General features: G+C 41.2%; 1 long non-coding RNA gene across 1 annotated transcript in view; it reads right to left on the bottom strand.

Annotated features, from left to right (window-relative positions):
* Positions 1–18742, bottom strand: part of LOC140847694 (uncharacterized) — a 67138-nt gene extending 48396 nt beyond the window's left edge. Inside the window, exons 1-2 of the long non-coding RNA XR_012127742.1 lie at positions 18535–18742; positions 13225–13510 (exon numbers count right to left, since the gene is read on the bottom strand). This is a non-coding gene — a long non-coding RNA (uncharacterized lncRNA). The remainder of the gene's footprint in view (positions 1–13224; positions 13511–18534) is intronic.
* Between the last annotated feature and the right edge of the window lie 832 nt (positions 18743–19574).

The following is a 19574-nucleotide window of genomic DNA, read 5'->3' as shown; positions in this document are numbered from 1 at the left end:
AGTAAAATGGACTGGAACATAGGAGTGGGTGCTTGGTTCCATGTAAGTCCCATCCAACTTTCCTTATTGTACATCTAACAAACACAAGTCTCCTGGTCCCCACACGAGGGGTCAATGATGTAGGTGGCCAAAAGGGGACATTATTTGTTTTCTGGGCTCCCACAGCAGTGTCACAGATCAAGGGGCTTAAACAAGAGGAAGTGATTTTCCCAGGTCGGGAAGCCAGGAGTCCAAGACCAAGGTGTTCACAGGATCGGTTTCTCCTGAGGCCTCTCTTCTTGGCTTGTCAGTGGTCTTCCCTCGGTGCATGCCTGTGTCCTAACCTCCTCTTCTTATATAGGGACATGAGTCATATTGGATTTGGGTCCACCCTAATAAACTCATTTTACCTTAATTACCTCCTTAAAGACCCTAATCCAAGTACAGTCACTTTCTGAGGTACTGGGAGTTTACATTTCTACATATGAATTCAGGGCAGGGAGGAGACACAATTCAATCCATAACAGGTAACTATAGTAGCTTCTGGAGAAGGCACAGCACATATGGCAGCTAAAATATGAGCATCAGCATGTAAAATGCAGTTTGTCACTGTGAGAAGTGGCACCCCACAGAAGGAAGCAGGATAAGTGGGCCTTCGGCAGAGATGCTGCCCACCCACCTTGGTCCCCTGGAAACCAAGCAGGGCTCGTGTTTTCTGGATATTTCGAATTAACAATATCAAGAGGGAAGAGGGAACTTTGGGCTCAATGAAGACGACAGAAGAATTTTGCTGACCACAACTGTAATGCACTGTATGATGCATTACTAAACACAGTGAGTGATGAAGGATGCACAGTGACACAGGATAGCCATGCTGAGGCTCCTGTCATTAAGCTGTTGTGAGAATGCAACCCACGTGACAAATCATTTTCTGGTCCTGCCTACACTCTCCTCAATAGATACTACACTGGCTCAAGCAGCCAGTGTTCTAATTACTCACCAGATGAAGCTCGTAGACTTTGCTAACACACCATCTTAGTATCTTTAATTGAGAATGCATCAATTGAGTTCTGTGGAAGTGAGGCTTTGCTTTTCTCATTATTCTCTGCAAAAACATGTGTGGCTGCTTTTCGCTTGCTGCCAGTTAACCCTGGGCTAGTCTGTCTGATGCGGGGCCTCTCTGCTTCTCTAATCTGAGCTTCAGGTTGATCTCAGCAGCTGTGTGATCTTTGTAGCAACAGCATTCTCTTTATGGGAATAACATGATTTTTGGCAAAACCACCAAACTCCTGTCTGCTCTGTGAATGGAAAGGAAATGTCACATCCTTTTTAAAAGGATGAATTACTTCCAGTTGTGCTCCCATTGAAAAATGAATCCTTCATCAGGAAAAAAACATAGAACCCATGACATTTTCTATGCTATCTACTAAATACCCTCTTTCCTTGAATAACTCCTGACATAATTTAATCACTTCAATATTGGGTTTGTTATCAAGTAAATTCTTTTCCTGCCTTTACTGTAAACCCTTCAGGTTGATTTTTGCCTTCTGTGCTGCCCCATCACGCAACATTTCATGAGCAGAATGCCATCCCTAATGGTTATACCCATTAGAAGTTCAGTTGATTGTGATGGACCTTCATTTTTATTCTAAATGGACTTTTTTCCCTACGATAAAAATATGAAATGGGTTAAAATGGACCTCAGATCCGACTTGAGAAGGCTTAAGCTTGAGAAATTGAGAATAATTGGCAGGTATTGAATAAAAGAGTGAGACTAAGAAAATTCTGGTTGTAGCGTCCAAGGCTACAACCTTGGACAATAAGGTAAGGATGGAAAAGAAAGAGAATGGGTCACAAGGCATTTACAGTGACCCAGTCTGAGGTGACGGCTGAACTTCTCAGACTTCCCAAGGCTGTAATAAAATAAAGAACAGGAACAAGGGAAGAATCTTTAGAAATACCCATGGTGAAGAGAGAAGGGAAAAGGGAAAATATAGGCCAGCCAAAAGGGTAAGAAAAGAGATGCTGGGGAAAGATGTTAGTCAGTTTTGAGCAAGAAAACATGAAGGCCTGAAAGCCCAAATGGCTTCAGTTTTAGAGGGGGACTTGGGCTTTGAAGGTGAACTCAGTGTCTCAGGATCTTCAGTCCCAGCCCTTGTCCGCAGGCCCTGCCAGAAGGAATGCCAGGATATACACCATCAAAATGCACCAGCAAGCCCATGGAGGTAAGACGTTTCTAGCAGGAGCAGTTGGCCTCCCGCCACTTCTTTGGGATCTACTCCCTGCCCCAACTGGTATTCCAGCATGTCCCAGCTCGGATACTGATGGCGTGAACACCACGATATATTTTGTCACTGAAACCACTCAGCTTCACCAGACGGCTTCATACCCTGATGGAGTGGCAGAGATTTAGTGATATTCTCCTTGTTGATTGGAACAAGCTACTGCCAAAAGTCTGAAGTAAGAAGCAAAAATCAATAACCTTGCCTATTTAAAGAATGAGTGAAGTCAGGACATGTACTGGTATTTTCCCCTACAATCTACCTCCATCCCTTACTAAGAAATATCTTTCTGTTGGGAAAGCTGTATTACACCGACAGTGCAAGGCCAGCCAGGCACTGGGAGGGAACAAAGATGAAAGGAGGCTAGGGGACAGGCAGACTGAGGAAGCTAAAATTCTAGTCCCTCCCTGGGCCAGCTGTGACCGTAGCCATTATTTAACTTCTCTAAGACTCAGTTTCCTCACCAGCAAAAAGTCAGAATAATGCTTCTCTGCAGGTTTTAAAGAAGAAAATGTATAAATTAATTCTGACAACATGGGAAATGCTTACAAAAAGGGAAAAAAAAGAGGGCAGCTATTGCTGTCATTAAGAGAAGAAAGGGAAATTTCTTGGCCATATTCTTTGGGTCAGGCAGTGGCTAAGTACAGTTGACATAAATTACCTCATTTAATCCACACTATGCACTGGGTATTATTATCCTGGTTCAAAGAGGGACAATTATTAGCCCAAGGTCACTTGGCTAGTAAGTGGTGGCTCTGGATGTCTCCCAGATCAACCCCTAAGACTTCTTCGAGCAGGTGACAGTTTTAGCCAGGTTTTGGCAGCCCAGGCCAGGGCGCTTGGCAAGGAACACTTCCTTCCCTAGACTCCTCTGACTGCCCTGTCACCCTGCTGCTCCGGAGACAGTCCAGGGCGCTGCGCACTTTCTGCTGCACCTCACATGGGCTTGGGTGCACATCTGCATTAGCTTCTGCTCTCCTGATGGTCTGTCAAGCAAGATCCTACTTGTCAGTTGCTTCACTGACAGTTCTCGGAGTTCCCTCCCTTGGGTCAGTGTAGAATCAGTACCAAGATTTTAAGCTATGTATTTGTCTTACACACACACCCAAAAGTGTGCACATGTACACACACACACACACACCCATGGGAAGGGGAATGGAGTTCTGTGTGTATTCGTATGTGTGTGTGAATGTTTGCAGTTGAACTTTTTTCCTTTTTAGCACCAGACTTACAACCCACACTGTGGGATCCTTTCCCAAGGCAAAGGGTCCCTCCTGCCCCTCATCTATTTGCATAACTAATTATGTCCCTGCAACTTCCACCAGAAAAGTCCTCCTGTGGGCTTTTGTATTTTGTACACAACTATCCATTTTTTACATGTGAAGTTACCTCACTTTCCTGACCTTCACAATTTAACTGAAACCTTGCATCTTTAGCTTTAAATGGAAAAAAAAATTTTTTTTGCAATTAAATTAAGATACTAAATTTATAAAAATAAATCAAAAGATCAAAGAAGCCAAATTTTGAACTCAGGTCTCTGGGATTGGAGATGGTGCTCATAACCACTGCATTCTGGAGCCTCCCACTGATGCCAGCTAAAATATAATTTTAAACCATAGTGACTAGCAAGTAAATTAAACTACAGGCTACCAGGGCTGGGGGAGGAGGAATGGGGAGTTATTGTTTAATGGGTACAGAGTTTTAATTTGGAGTATATAAAAAAGAAAAGCTCTGGGAATGGATAATAGTAATGGTTGCACAATATTGTAAAGGTGCTAATTATCACAGAATTGTGCACTTAAAAATGGTTACATATGCATGTTTTCATAATTTAAAAGAGAAGCTAGAAGAAGAAATAGTGCTTACTACTTGTGCTGCAATTCCTTTAACATCCCCAAACCTCAGTTTCTCCATCAGTAAAAATAAGACTAACAACACCAACCTTAGAATATTGCTGTGGTAATTAAGCTCTCACAGCTGGAATGTCCCCAGCCCTGCGTGTAGCACATTGTGAAGCTCAGCCTGTGTTCATTTCTTTTGCTTCGCCCAACACTAAAGTCCCATCCACACTCCCTGGGTGCAGCCTGAGGGGCTGGGAAACTGGGCTAAAAAAGTTTGTCTGCTATGTAAAAGTGGTAGCACACCGCAAATTCCCAGCACTTAATAGTTGCCTAATGAATGTTTGTATGACTAGATAAATAATAGGGAACAATAAAGGATTCCCGTGTCGTAGGCTAAGACGGTTCTTGATCCATGTATCAGGGTCTCTTGACCCACAGGGGTTATAAACAATATTTGTTGTTGATAAGGCAACTCTGTGGCTCACTTGATTTCATTCCAGATTTAACTTATTTTTTTTAAAGCTGCCCTTTTTATGCGCAGTTTTACTATCCTGAACAACTGGAGCCAATGGGAAATAGGTGTTTTGGGGCCCGCTTGTAATAAAGGAAATGTAGATAACAGATACAAGAAGCAGATTCATGGGGCACAAGCGACTTAATCCCAGTTAGGGATATACACTGAAATCTAAAAAATAAAAATAGGCATTAATTAGACCCAGCTCTCATTTTTAAGGTAGCATAGAGTCTATATAGGAATGATCATTATAATGAGGTGATTTAAATTACACTGCTTTTAAATTCAAAGCTAGAGCATAAAACTTGATGCTACAAATATACAGCTTCTTGAAGTGCACAGTACTCCCATGTTCTGGTAGGTTCAGAAGGTGAGGTTGAGTGGAAGAGAAGGGAAATGGAGCAAAAGGGAGGCAAGAGAGGAAGAAGCACAGAGGAGGCCAGACGGAGGAGCAAGGGAATGAGACCCAGGGAGGCAAGACACATACACAGAGAAGGGGGAGTACGCAGCAGACCTAGGGCGGTAAAGAAATTCTCAGTCGGTCCTGGGTAAGGAAAGGAGGGAACTCCGTTCGCCACGCCCTGCGGTTACCACCGCCCTGACCATGGTCATTTGATGGCCACGTGTCCACAGTCCTACAGCTGCCGCCTCGGCGTTCTCTGCCCCGAAGAGAAGTCTGAGCACGCCCCTGACCCTGCAGGCAGGAACCCGCGGCCGCCTGGAGCCCGCTCCCTCTTCAGTGCAGCCGGCGGCGACACCTACCTGGACTCCAGACCTGCTCGCCCGCCCGTGTCTGCCTCTGCCAGCCCCGCTCCAGCACCGCTCACTGGCCCTCCCTCCGGGGTGGTGAACTGCTGCCCTCTGTCCTTGCCCGCCACAGTGTTCTGTGTTCCCGGCGTGCTCAGTGGCAAGCCTAGTATCCTGGCTGAGGCTCTTAACGCCTCCAGCAACAGAGGTTCACACAAAATGGAGAAATTTATAATGAACATGGTAGAGTTTTGTTTTGGTTTTTTTCCTGTAAGAAATGTTCCCTGTTCTGCGAGGTTCAAATGGCATTATCTGGGGAGAAGGAAGATGTTCAGCTTCTAGAATGAGGATGAAGAAAAGCAAAAATTGTTAAGTTAATATGACTCCCAGAAGTGAATGCCTGATCCCAAGCCAGGCCCCTGGAGGGGGCTTGGGCTCCGGGGAACACACAGAGCTGAAATAGTAGCACTCCAGGTGAGCCATGGGTGTTGGCCTGCATGCAGTCCCTCACACCTTGAAAAGCCACCATACCTGGACAGGGCACCAGCACCAGGGGCTTAACACAGGCACACCACGGGCCATGAGACTGGCGGCGGTGGGGGCAGTCTGCGGGACGTGGGAGACAGCTGGCCAGTGTGCTGCAAGGCAGGGCAAGAGGCCGTCCTTCTGGGCCCTGGTCGGCGTCTAGAAAGGGGCTGGGTGGCTCAGGGAAGGAGAACAAAAAGAGATGCCCCAGATGTCCTGCAAATTGAGGAATATGGGCCAAATCAGCTGACTGCTAGTGTCAGGTGTCTTCACATGTCCAGTCAACTGCAGTCAGGCAGGCCATACCAGGTCCTGACGGCCCAGCTGCTGCGAAACCACCCCTGCGGGTGAGTTGAAGGGATGGAAGTCATAGACAAAGACATAATAGGCTTGTTCACCACCTCAGAACACCAGCCATGTCTCATCCCTTCCTGAAATCCTTCAATTCCTTTCCCATGAACTATACCAACTGTTTTCATAATTTAGCCAGTGTAAGAGTCACCTGGAGGTATTGAAACACAGATTCTTGGGCCCCTCACCTGAGATTCTGATTTAGTAGTTTGGGATATGGCCAGAGAATTTGCAGCTCCAAGGACCATACCACTGGGCACTAAGCTGTAGGATGTAGTCCAAGCTTTTAACATGAGCTGATAGGCCTCCCCACCTGGTTTTCATTTCCTCTTTACCTTTCACTTCACACTCCCGCACCTGGAATGTGTAGCACAGTGAAGAGGAGCAAAGAATTCGATTCCAGGGCTCTCTCTGCTCTTTCCTCAAACTTCCTCAACTTCTCCCAAAGGAGAAAAAGTTGCTTTGAGTAAAATGAGTCCAGAATATTTATTGAGCCATATTTGCTAGTGGGTATGTACAAAGGTCAGTTTCTGAATGTGTGCCTCTCTCCTGACCATTCCATGTTGAAGAGCCAGGACCCACTTCTGTGTTGGGGGAGCTCTAAGTCAGATCACTCGGCTCATGTATCCTCCCTTCCACCCAATATCAGTAGTAGGTTGACCTTTACGAAGAGGCCTGACCCTTGTCATCAGTGTCTCTGCAACTCTCCATGTTTCTTTATATACCTGTCTCTGTCTCTCTCTCTCTCTCTCCTGCTCTCCCACACTATCAGCTGGTCTAGGATGATCCACAAGACTTAGATTTGGGCAGAAAGGGAAGATACAGAGTTCAGGCTTTGCGCTTAGGTAGGACCCATGTTCCAATCCAGTTTACCAAGCTCCTAGCATTGGAATTTGGAGGAAAAGCCCAACCAACAATAAATAAATACAATGGTATTTTCTTGTCATTGTTCTTTGTTACAAGGTCAATGTATCTACCTTATCGGGAAGGCAGGATTTCAGAATTCCTGGAGTCCAAGCCTTTGTTCCATCATAATACTATTAAAACTTCACCCTTCTTCCTTACAGGGCCCATTTCACAGGTTGGTGGAAAATCCTGGGCCCAGGACCTGGTCACAGAGAGTCTATTTCTGGTCCTGTCACCTAATGACACGGTGCCTTCTTTCCTCCACGGTCAAATGGGGATTTCAAACACTGACCTCACAGAGTTGTTGAGAGGCTTAAATGCGTCAGGTGTTTTGAAGAATAAGAGTTGAGTCCTCAGCCAACTTTGCTTAGGTTTTTTTTCAAGGAGCACTGAGCCTGAGCCTAAGAACTCAGCACAAAGCTCACAGTCCTGCTGCTCCTTCGTGGCCATGGCCTGTGCTGACCCTGATGACCCCCTTCCAGAGCAAGAAAGTCGAATCTGGAGCCCAGTGACTCTCACCACCTATTCAGCTTGTTTTCCATGTAGCAAATGCCAGCTGTTTAAAAAGGATCCTTGCCTTCTGGACGCCTGCATTGCACCTGGGAGTTTCCCTGTGATGCTATCATGTTACCAACTATATAATGAGACACTCTTATGGCTGAGCAGTCAGCATTCAATATATCCTGGGCTGGAGCAGTAGGGATACCACTGAAACATCCTCCTGGGTTCACAGCTATTGCAATAACCACATTTGGACAAACTCCTTTGTTGCCTTCTGCAGGTCACCAAGCTGCTGCTTCAGTGTTGTCACATAACACTTTGTGAGGTTATATACATCAAACTGTATCCCAGCACTTTTGGGATACATCAGCTCAGCTTAAAGGATTTGCTTTCCAGGACTGACTCACCTTGCAGCAGCTTCCCCTTCACCGTCCAGTACAAACTGAGAAGGCAGGAGTGGGTTCCAAATCGGACGGAAACTAGCTTTGATTATATGCCAGACACTCAGAGGCTTTGTCTTATCTTAACTTGAACAAACCATGCAATTGGGGCATAGTTATCTTTTTATCAGATGAGGAAACAAAAGACACAGACGTTAAGCAACCTATACTTACTCAGTCACACAGTCACCATCAGCAATGAGAATTCAAATTGACAGGTTAGACTGATCACAAAGTCATTTGTCAAGATAGGAGTACAGAGACATCCTTTGTTTTGTGTTTAACCACAAACAGCAAAACAGCCACCAAACCTACCTTGCACCCCTAAGTGACACGTGTGCCTGGCACCCCATCTCTTCTCAGCTTCATAGGATACACAGTGCTATCCAACCCTTCACCAACAATGTGCCTCATGGCCTATAACATCCAAGGTTCTTGAGAATTTGTTGCCTATTGTCTTTCTTTGTTGGAACCAGCAGGGAGCTTGCCACTCAGCATAAACAAAGCAGAGGAGTAGAGAACTGAGCCTTGAGAATTTATCAGGGAAACTCTCCATCATCAGTTCCATCGTGGGGGCAGAGGGCATGCATTGAAAAAATAATGCAAATAACCTCTTAAAGTCATTCACCCATCTGCTCATGAAATGGTTGGCAAAGAAGGCAGTGCTTAAAGTGATGTAAAACTGGATGCAGCAACTGTCCAGAAAACTATCCTGAAAACTGGTTTTCATGAAAAAAAGAGGTAATGGATTTATAGGGGTGAACAGGATCTAGGGTAGAGGCATTCCAAAACCAGCTGAATTCCCCAAACTCATCAGTCCTACTGCCATCCCCATGTGCCATATTCATCCTCAGCTCCAAGCTGTGGGTCTCATATCTACTGTGCACTAGCATCTTCCAGGAAACATTTATAAATGCAGATTTTCAGGCTTTGTGCTAGATCTAAAGAATAAGAATGGAGAGTAGGATGAGGAATTGGTATTTATTTGGTGTTCACTTATGTATCATTAGTTGATTCTAATTCAGCCAGTTATTCCAGGAACCAGCAGACATTGGCACACAAGACAATTTTCTGGAAGAAAAAGAAAAAGTCCTCTGCAAATTAAATCAGAGTTCCTTGCTGTTTGAAATGCTTCTGGAAGGTCTGAAGACATCTTCCACAGTGTGACAGCATGAGCTCCCTGGTACAATCCGGCACTTCTCTTACCAGGTCCCATAAGCCACTTGTTTATTTTTAACATCTTTTCTGTGTAAGGAAATGCTAATTATTTTGTGGCATAATATTTCAGTTTGTATCCAGACCACAAAGGAAGCATCACTCTGCTGACAGACAAATGTGTCGCATTCCCATGGGGACACTTACACAAAGGGGCAGTGGGATCCCTGGGCCAACCTTCCTCAAAGCTTCACTCTGTTCACAGGTGGGTGCCACAGCTGAAGCTCAAAGCCCTGGCTGAGATCAGCAATAAGAGAACAGCAAGCAATTTAATTCACTTCCTACTCCCAAAGCTAGGCTTCTGCTTAAGTAAGCAAAGGTGTCTGGCTGGCTCCTCTTTGTGGAACAGTTATATCGGATCATATTTACATAGCACTTCACAGTTTCCAAGTCATTTTCCCTCTTGCTACTCTCCCATCTAATCATCAGACTAACCCAGTGAAGTAGGTATTATTTCTTTCAGTTAATCTAGAGGGGCTGAGGCTCAGATGAGTTAAATGTACTATCCAAGGTCACACAGCTAGAAAATGGAAAAACATGATGGTGTACTTTTGATTTTGAGTCTTCCCATGCACATGTCCTTTTTTTAAAAAGGCCTAAGATATAATGTTGAACGAATAAATGAAATGATGGGATGGATAGAGGGATGGATGATCTTCTATGGAACAAACAATAGTAAAGATTCAAATCAACTGTGATATACACTATTGGATAGAGCCAAGGAAGACATTAATACCTAAATAAAAAATCAGCTCTGGAAATGGACTGCTGAACAGAAATATAAAGTGTGAATTTGCTGGTTGGTCTTTTCTCAGTACAACATTTGTGAGGAATTTGTCTGCAGGGCTGTCGGAAGAACATGCATGGAGACAAACCAGACAGCCTAACTTTAAAGCCCAGCTCAGCTATTTCATAGCTGTGTGAAGACAACTTCTTTGTACCTCAGTTCTTTTCGTCCACAAAATGGGAATAATAATAATTGTGCACAACTTATAAAACTGATTGGAGACTTTAAAATCTAGATATATGTGATGTATTTTGAACTATACCTGGCACATAGTAAGCCAACATACATTTCTTTTACATCAGGAAAAATATCTGCTTACACATAATCTACTCTAAGTTGTGGGGATTATTCACTGGGTTTTAGTTTGAGGCTGGTTTTGCACTCTTACATGTAAGTGTCTGTGACCCTGATACTCAGCTGCCCTCAGGGAAGAATAGAGTTCACACTTGCGGAGCAAGTACCACATGCCAGGCACTAGGCCAGACACTTTACACATGTCATCTTACTTAATTCTCACAACACCACAAGGTAGCTGTCATTGTTCCCATTTTATAGATGAGAACATCTAAGGCCCAGAGAGTAAATGAACCCTAGCTGATACGTGAAACAGAAGATTAAATCCAAGCCTTTCTCTTTCCTGAGCCCTTGCTCCTTCAGCCTGTCTCTTGTTCAATATGGATATGAATGCTGTCCTTACTAAATTCAAACTACAGCCACACGCTTTCTGCCAAATCATGCAATATGTTTCAATCTAGCTCTAGTCTGAGGGCAAATCCTGATGGCCTATAGGAACCACTTCTTGGGGAATCAGAGGCATTGGAAGATTAACCACTCAGTCAAGCCACCATCAAACCTAGGCCTTCACTCAGCAACAAAGGTGTCATATGCCACAACACGCAAAGTGCTGGGTTTGATAACAGTCCTTACCCTTAGGAGGTGATTGTGATGGCTAATTGGGGTATAACAGCACCCACCACATGGCAAGCACTCAGTAGCTAACACTGTGCAGCATATTGTTTAATGAGTATGAACCCAAGAACTGGGCAGCTTGTGTTCAAACCCAGAGTGTGTTGCTTGCTAGTGGTGTGACCTTGGGCAAGTAAGTGAATCTCTCTGTGTCACAGTTGTTCACCTGTAAATTGGGGATACCAGTAGTACCTACTTCAAAGCGTTGTTGTGAGGTTAAATGTGCTAATATAAAGACTTAGAACAGTGTCTGGAACATAGTAACTGCTGTGTAACTGGTTGTTGTTTTTTTATGATCAATATTAAGAAAAAGGGGGTTGCCTTTGGGGGGAAAAAGGTTGATGAATCATGGAAAAGCAGACATTTATATACACTACCAATGGGGCTTTATACTGAGGCAACCTTTTTGGAGATGATCTGGCAATGTCCAACAGCATTTTAAATGTTTGCATCTTCTCCCAAAAATAAATTCAAAATGGATTAAAGGCCATAATATAAGACCTGAAACCATAAAACTTCTGGAAGAAAACGTAACTCAGTAAATCCTTAAACACTGGCATTAGTGATCCTTTTTTCCTGGATATACCTCCCCAAGCAAGGGAAACAAAAACAAACAAATGGGAACATATCAAACTAAAAACCTTCTGCACAGCAAAGGAAACCATCAACAAAATGAAAAGGTAATAATGTACTGCATGGGAGATGAGATTTGCAAATGATATATCCAATAAGAGGCTAATGTCCAAAGTACATAAAGAACTCATATAACTTAACACCAAAAAAAAAAAATTCCAATTTAAAAAATGGGCAGAGAACCTGAACTAACATTTTTCCAAAGAAGACATATACATGTCCAACAGACACATGCAAAGATGCTCCACATCACTAATCACCAGGGAAATGCAAACCAAAACCACAGTGAGATATCACTTCATATCAGTTAGGATGGCCACAATTCAAAAGACAAGAAATAACAAGTGCTGGTGAAGATGTGGAGAAATGGGAATCCCTCCATAAATGGGCATGTAAATTGGTGCAGCCACTATAGAATGCAGTATGGAGATTTCTCAAAAAACTAAAAATAGAAATACCATATAACCCAGTAATTCCACTCCCGGGAATTTACCCAAAATAAAGTCACTAATTTGAAAAGATATATATGCACTCCTATATTTGTCATAGCATTGTTTACAATAGCCAAGATATGGAGGCAACCTAAGTGTCCATCAATAGATGATGGATAAAGAAGTGGTACGTATATACAATGTATATCAGACATAAAAAGAATGAAATCTTGCTATTTGTGACAACATGTATGGACCCAGAGGGCAATTACGCTAAGTGAAAATGTCAGACAAAGAGAAATACCATATGATTTCACTTACATGTGGAATCTAAAAACCAAAACAAGGAAACAAACAAAACAGAAAAAGACTCGTAACACAGAGAACAGACTGCTGGTTAACACAAGGGGAGGTGGGTGGTGAGATCAGTGAAACAGGTAAAGGGCGGGGGGATGTTAGTAAGAATGTTTGGTATCTTGATCTGGGTGATGGTTACATGCATATGTCAAAATTCATCAAACTATACACAGATATGTGCATTTTATTGTATTTACCTTAATAAAAAAAGTTTTATTCTCTGATTTATCAATTCCAAGTACAGAATGTAAACTATAGACACACTAGCACAGGTATGTATGTGTGTTAAGGAAAGGAATTTGGGGTAAGAGAGAACCCCCTTAGCCCAATCAGGATGTCTAACAGAAACCTAGGAAACAATATTTTTAAATGGAAAAATATCAGAAAATTCCCTTAAAATCAAGAATAGGACAGAGATACCCACTATCAACATTTCTAGTCACTGTCATATTGACTACCAAGCCATCTGCATTAAGAGAAAAATGAAGACTAGAAGATATAAAGCTGTCTTAAGTGGAAATAAGATGACTGTCTACACAAAACTCAATAAAATCTATAGAAAATTTATTATTGAAATTAATGAGTGCCTAGCCAGGTAGCTAGCTTTAAGAATAACAAAAAAATCAATTATATTTCTATATAGCATCAACAGAAAATACAATTTTTTAAAGGTGCACTGGGTATGTATTATTTTGTAACAAATTATCCCAAAACTTAGTAGGTTAAAACAATCATTTATTACCCCTTACCTCTATGGCATCTGAGGATTAGGAATCTGGGAGTGGCTCGCTGGATGGTTCTGGTTTAGGGTCTCTCAGGAGGTTGCAGTCACATGTTGGGGGGACTTTAGTCATCTGAATCCTTCACTGGAGCTGTAGGGCCCACTTCCAAGATAGTCCATGCATGTGGATGGAGGCTCAGGCTTTGTGCCTTGCTGGGTATTAGCAGGTCTCAGTTCTCTCCACTTGGACCTCTCCATAAGGATACTGGAGTATCCTCATGACATGGCAGATGCCTTCCTACACAGAGGGTGATCTGGAAAGAGCAAGGAAGAAACCACAGTAACTAATATGATCTAGTCTCTGAATTACTTCTGCTTTATTTCTTTCCTTAGCAGCAAGTCGCTAAGGCCATCCCACACCTAATAGGAGGGGAATTAAGCTTCACCTTTTAAAAGGAGGCATTTCAAAGAATGTGTGGACACACCTTAAAGATGGCATACACAGTAGCAGAAAAACCCAACTTACTTAGGAATAAATCTAGCAAAAGATGTTTAAAACTTAAGGAGAAAAAATTTAAGCTTTGGGGAAACACATTTTAAAAGACCTCAAGTTGGTGTATTAAATTAACTCATTTCTAATCTAAGCCCCCAACAGAATTTCAAAATCAATTATTTTGAACTTGGAAAAACACATTCTGAAACTCATATGGAAATTCAAAGACCCAAGAACAGCATATATACTCTTGATAAATAAAAAGCACAAAACTGAGGAACATGCCCCAAATATATCAATACTTCTTTTAAAGCTTGATATCAATAGCATTAAATACACTACAGGATTGTCTCAGAAATACACAAACTAAGCAATGTCACAGAATAGAGGGCCCAGACACAGACCTATACAACATAGAAACTTAATATATGCAAGTCACTTGGGGAACAGTACACTGTTTAATAAATAATACCCTACACAACTGCTTATCCATGGAGAGAGCAAGTGACACTGAGTCTCTATCTTGTGCCATATCACCAAGGAAATGGATTCCAGATAAATTTGAAACTTAAGTGTAAAAGGCGAAACTCTGAAAGTAACGAAAGAAAAGTATAAGAATGTCTTTGTGATCTTATGATATGGAAAGGTTTCTTAATAGAAAATGATAGCTATAAAAATGACTGACAAACTTAACTACATTAAAAGGAATAAAATTGAAGATCAAAAAACAACCATAAAGAAAGAAAAAAAAAGCCATACACAGGATAAAGATAACCAACAAAATATTAATATCTTATATACAAAATATTTCTCAATTTTCAAGGATGGAACTGCTACATCAACATATACATGAGCTTGTAATTTTAAAAGATACTGATAGAATATATTTGAAGAAGCTGTTAGCAATTCAGAGGGCTCATCCCCACCAGCAATAAATGTTATAGCTCTTCTAATTTTCTGCCACTTTGGTAAATGACTAACAGTGAAACTTAGTATTTTTCACTTGCTTTCATTATGGTATGTTTCACCACATAAAAGCGAGAGTTGGCACCCTTTTCTTGTTTCTGGTTCATTTGAATAGCTGCAGCATACATTTATTTGATATTTCTTTCACTGCTTTGTAAATTCCCTATTCATATTCTTTTATTCTTTACTATACAATATTGTTTTGGAGCTACGAGTAAATTCAAAGATAATAAAATAATATAATCTCTATACACACTGAAAAGCAGAGATAGCTCTCCTGACTTATTGCTGATATGATTTTGTTTCTAGAAACCCTAGAAACTCTAGTTTAAAAAAAGAGAAATTGCTGGAGTTAATAAAATAATTCAGTAAGATGGCTAAATACACCATAAATATATAAAGATCAATAACTTTTTTCTATACTGGTAATAAGCACATAGAAATGGCAATGTAGGAGATATTTCATTTACAATGGCAGATAGTGAACAAAGTATTTCAGCAGAAATTAAACAAGACAGGGTTAAGACTTTAATTAATAAACTTATAAGATCTCACCAAAAGTCATAAAACAAGATATGACCGAATAGAAAGACAAACTGTTCTGGACAATTTCCCTACATTTATATCTGGTTAAAAGCAAACAGTGGGGAATGGGTTCAGTATATTTAGAGAATAATTCAAAATAGAGGTAAACTGGAACTTTCATTTTGTCACTCAGCGAATGTTTATTGGGCACTAACTAAGTGCCAGATTCAGCTACACAAGTAATATAAGCCAGACCTCATCCCTGTTTTCATGGAGCTGATAGTAAGGTAACATAATGAAGACAAGGTTTTATAAAGTAATAAAACATGGGGCTGGTAAAAGAGACTTGAATATTGCTAAAGTCATGTATCATTATCTGAGAGATGTGGGAAGCCCAGACGGATGTGATCTGTTGAAGTTCACACAGCTAGTAAGTCATCAAGCTGAGACTAGAACTCAGTTCTCTGGACTTCCTCAACATATCATTCTACCTCTCAGATTAGATTACAGTCTGAGGGTTGAGACTATACTTCTCAATATAGTGCAATCCGGCATCTCGATTTTATAGTACAATTATACACGAGAGGCGTCAGACGAGGAAAAACTAGGCATTGTGATGGTGCTCAAATTCTATTAATATATTGTTAAACAATGAACAGGATGCATACAAACAAGAGAATACCAGGCAGTCATTAAAAAGATGATACAAATCTAGAAATATATATATACACATACATGGAAAAACAACTATCACATATTATTAAGTGAATAAAGATTATAGAATGTTATATTTATCATCAGCCTATGAAAAATGATAAATATAGGTGTGTGAAATCACACAATGTGTAAAATTACATATATATAATTATATATGTTTGGATATATATGTTGTGACGTGTACACATGCTGTGTGTGTATAGATACATATAGATAAATAGAGATACAACAATTTCTGGATGGTTATCATGATAACAGTAGTTAACTGGGCTATAAAATATGGGTGGATTTTATTTTCTTCTATATATCTTTCTGTATTGTCAATTTTAAAATATTGATCTGGTATCTTACTTAAAGCAATGAAATTTAAAAAGACAGATTGTTCTGAATAATTCCAGGTATCAGGAACATGACCAATGGTTCGGAGCAGATGTTCATGTTAGAACATGGACACTGGATATTGAGATCACAGCAGGACCTGCTCATCCAGAAAAAGACAATGAGGGAATGAATCTGTATTTAGGACCAAAGGATGCACCTTTCTAAAGTTTACAGACAATCAGGAAGAGACTGAATCCTTGATGACACCCTTAACCTCCACCAGCTCTGGACTGCCAACCATTGGGCATCTTGTCACAGAAGGAAAGTAAAGTCACAGAAGCCCTTACCTAGCATTCTTACAGTTACATGCGGCTGAACATAATCCTAAAAGACACAGCAATACAACCTCTTTAAATGACTTAGTCATCATTTGTGACGTTCTTACATAGCAGTAGCTAAAACTGACTTTTGCCAAATTAACTTTAAAACAAATCAAGAGGGAAATTACGGGGGCAAGGAAAATCATTGTCTTTCTTGAAAGGGTTAGCTAGTTACTCGTCACAGACCTTTTAGCAGCATCAAGCACAGGGTTACATACAAATAGTTGCTATGTCAATTACAATAATTTCTATCTATTCTGTAACTCTTTTTGGCAATGCCTTGCTAATCTAGTTAAGATTTTGAAACTTCGGTCCAGAGTACTGACTTCTCATGGAGCTCCCTAAAGTCAGCTGCACTGCTTTCAAGTTTAATCTGTATCAACAGAACTAGATAACCAAAAATATATTTATTTACATCTATTATTTATGCTTTTGAGTACCAAATGACTTCTCTCATTTGTGGAGTATAACAATGAAGCAAAACTGAAGGAACAGAACAGCAACAGACTCATGGACTCCAAGAGGGGACTGGTAGTTACCAAGGGGAGGGGTAGGGGAGGGGTGGGAGAGGAGAGATGGGGAGGGAGGGAGAAGGGGACAGAGGGGTATTATGATTGGCACACATGGTGTGGGGGGGATCATGGGGAAGACAGTGTAGCATAGAGAAGACAAGTAGTGACTGTGGCATCTTGCCTCTCTGATGGGCAGTGACTGCAGTGGGGCATGGGGAGGACACGATAATGTGGGTGAATGTAGTAACCACATTGTTTTACATGTGAAACCTTCATAACAGTGTATATCCATAATACTTTAATTTAAAAAATCTATTATTTATGCTTTTCAGTGAATGTAACTCCCTCACCTAAAGTCTAACTCTTCTATTCTGATTTTATGTGTAACCTATGCATGGCAGAGACATGGTAATTTAGAAAGCTGCATGCAATTTTGCCCTATATAATTTTGACTGATAACTATTGCTCTGTATAAAAACAGATAACAGAACAGTTTTTGGTGTAAGACAACATGGGCAATTTAAATAATATAATTGCACCATCACTAATCACTTGTAATCCTTTCGCTTTGCCACATTTATTAATCCTTAAAGATTTTCAGAGAATGGTTCTATTCCAAACTTCTTCACATACCATCTGTTCAAGTACGTTCCTTATATTCTTACTAGGTTTTCACAGATGCCACTTTTTAAATCAGCAAATCTCCTCAGGAGCATCATCTGGCTCCTGTCACCCCTACTCCAGGGAGCTCTAGTCATCCTAATACCAGCATCAGAGCAGATGTTCCATATTCCCTAGCATATTCCCTCCTTTGGTAGTGTTTTTGAATACAAATTTTAAGGTGCCAAAAAAGCTTTGGGTGCAAGCATTTTCTGCAAACGCTTTCTTTCTCTGTGGATCAAATGCCAGGCTCAGGGGCCTCATTTCTACTCTTGAGAGTACAGGGAGCAGAAACCAGAGACAGAGGCTAGGCAAGAACACTGCAAGACCAAAGGAAGTGAGGTGCAAAGCTGCATCAGGTCACCCACGGTTAAACTCTTTAAAGATCAACTTGGTCTGCTCATCATGGAAAATTGGCAAGGTTCTGGTTTGGATAGAAGAGAACATATTGGTTTCTGGAAGGTATGTGAAATATAACTGTGACTACCTACTCAACACAAAACAAAGGACTGAGACATCTTCCAAGGAATTAGATCAGGGAAAGCAGTTTAGATAACAGAGCCCAGCTCTTCAGTAATGTCAGACTCCTATATTTAAATCACTGCACAACAGTCCTTCCAGATCTACAACTTGCTTATTCCACATGGATACAACTTCCAAGTGAAAAAATATACACGGTAAAGCTAAAACTGTATCATGCTAGAGGGAAGGGCACTGGCCTGGAGTTGGTACAAGGTTCTAAAGTCAGCCATGTATGCACTCACCTATTTATGGGAGCCTGGGCAAGTCGCCTGATTTATCTGGCAGCTCAGTGTCCTCATCTCTAGAGTGAGCAGTGCACGGAGACAAGCCTGGGTCTCTCCCAGCCTGAAAGTAGCACTGTGACTCTTAGACAGTGTATGTGTTTATACTTCAGGTTGAATTGGATCGCACCCACATCTAAACCGACATCACAGATGGCAAGATGTGTTGCATCAGCTGGGCAAAAAGAACAAAAAGAAAGAACCACATTGAAAGGCTGTGATTGTTTAGGAGAAACAATAAATGAAGATGAGAAACCAAAGTGAAGGTTTTCTAAGGAAGGGGCACATCTTCAGGGGCTCCATATTCTGCCACTGTCGCCAGAGGACAGGACTGTGCCCCAGCAGCAGGCAGCTGAGTCTCAGACTCTGGGCCCAGCTCTGCCAGCCACGTACAGAGTGACATCGGGCAAGAATCCTACATCTCTGGTTTGTGGGTTCTTCATCTTTAAAAGAGGGAATTAAAGGGGATGGATGTGCTTTGGAAAAGGGGGTTCACCCAATGGATTTAAACCTGATTACAAGACACGATAAAGGGAATGTTTATTTATAGACTTTTCTCCTCCCTGTCACTTAATTCTTCCTATTTCCATGGACAACTTTAATTTGGTCAGCAAGAATTTCAACTAAGACATTTGCAAGTAACTGCTGTTCCCATTCATTCCACAGTTCACCTATGATAAGGAAGGCAAATTTAAAGAGATGGAGGTGAATAAATACTTAAATAATTCAACTATTGGAAGAAATTCAGACTTCACAGAAGTTTTTAAAAAAACTCTTTTTTTTCCTTTATTGAAAGGGGGAGATTACTATTTTTTAATAATTTCTTTGTTTTGGCTTGGGTATTGATCATCCAGGTCCTCATATCAACTATTACAATTTTACAACTTCATTATTACAATCTTACTGATTTACTGACAGGAACTTCAGAGGCTTCAAAGGATACGCAGCTTCCCAAGTACATGTTAAACTTCTCGTTCTCTCTACCGCTATTTCTCTATGCC

The sequence above is a fragment of the Manis javanica genome, chromosome 2, assembly GCF_040802235.1.
Source record: "Manis javanica isolate MJ-LG chromosome 2, MJ_LKY, whole genome shotgun sequence".
NCBI lineage: Eukaryota > Metazoa > Chordata > Mammalia > Pholidota > Manidae > Manis > Manis javanica.
The sequence above is the reverse complement of the archived record's forward strand: the minus strand, read 5'-3'. Positions and strand labels throughout refer to the sequence as shown.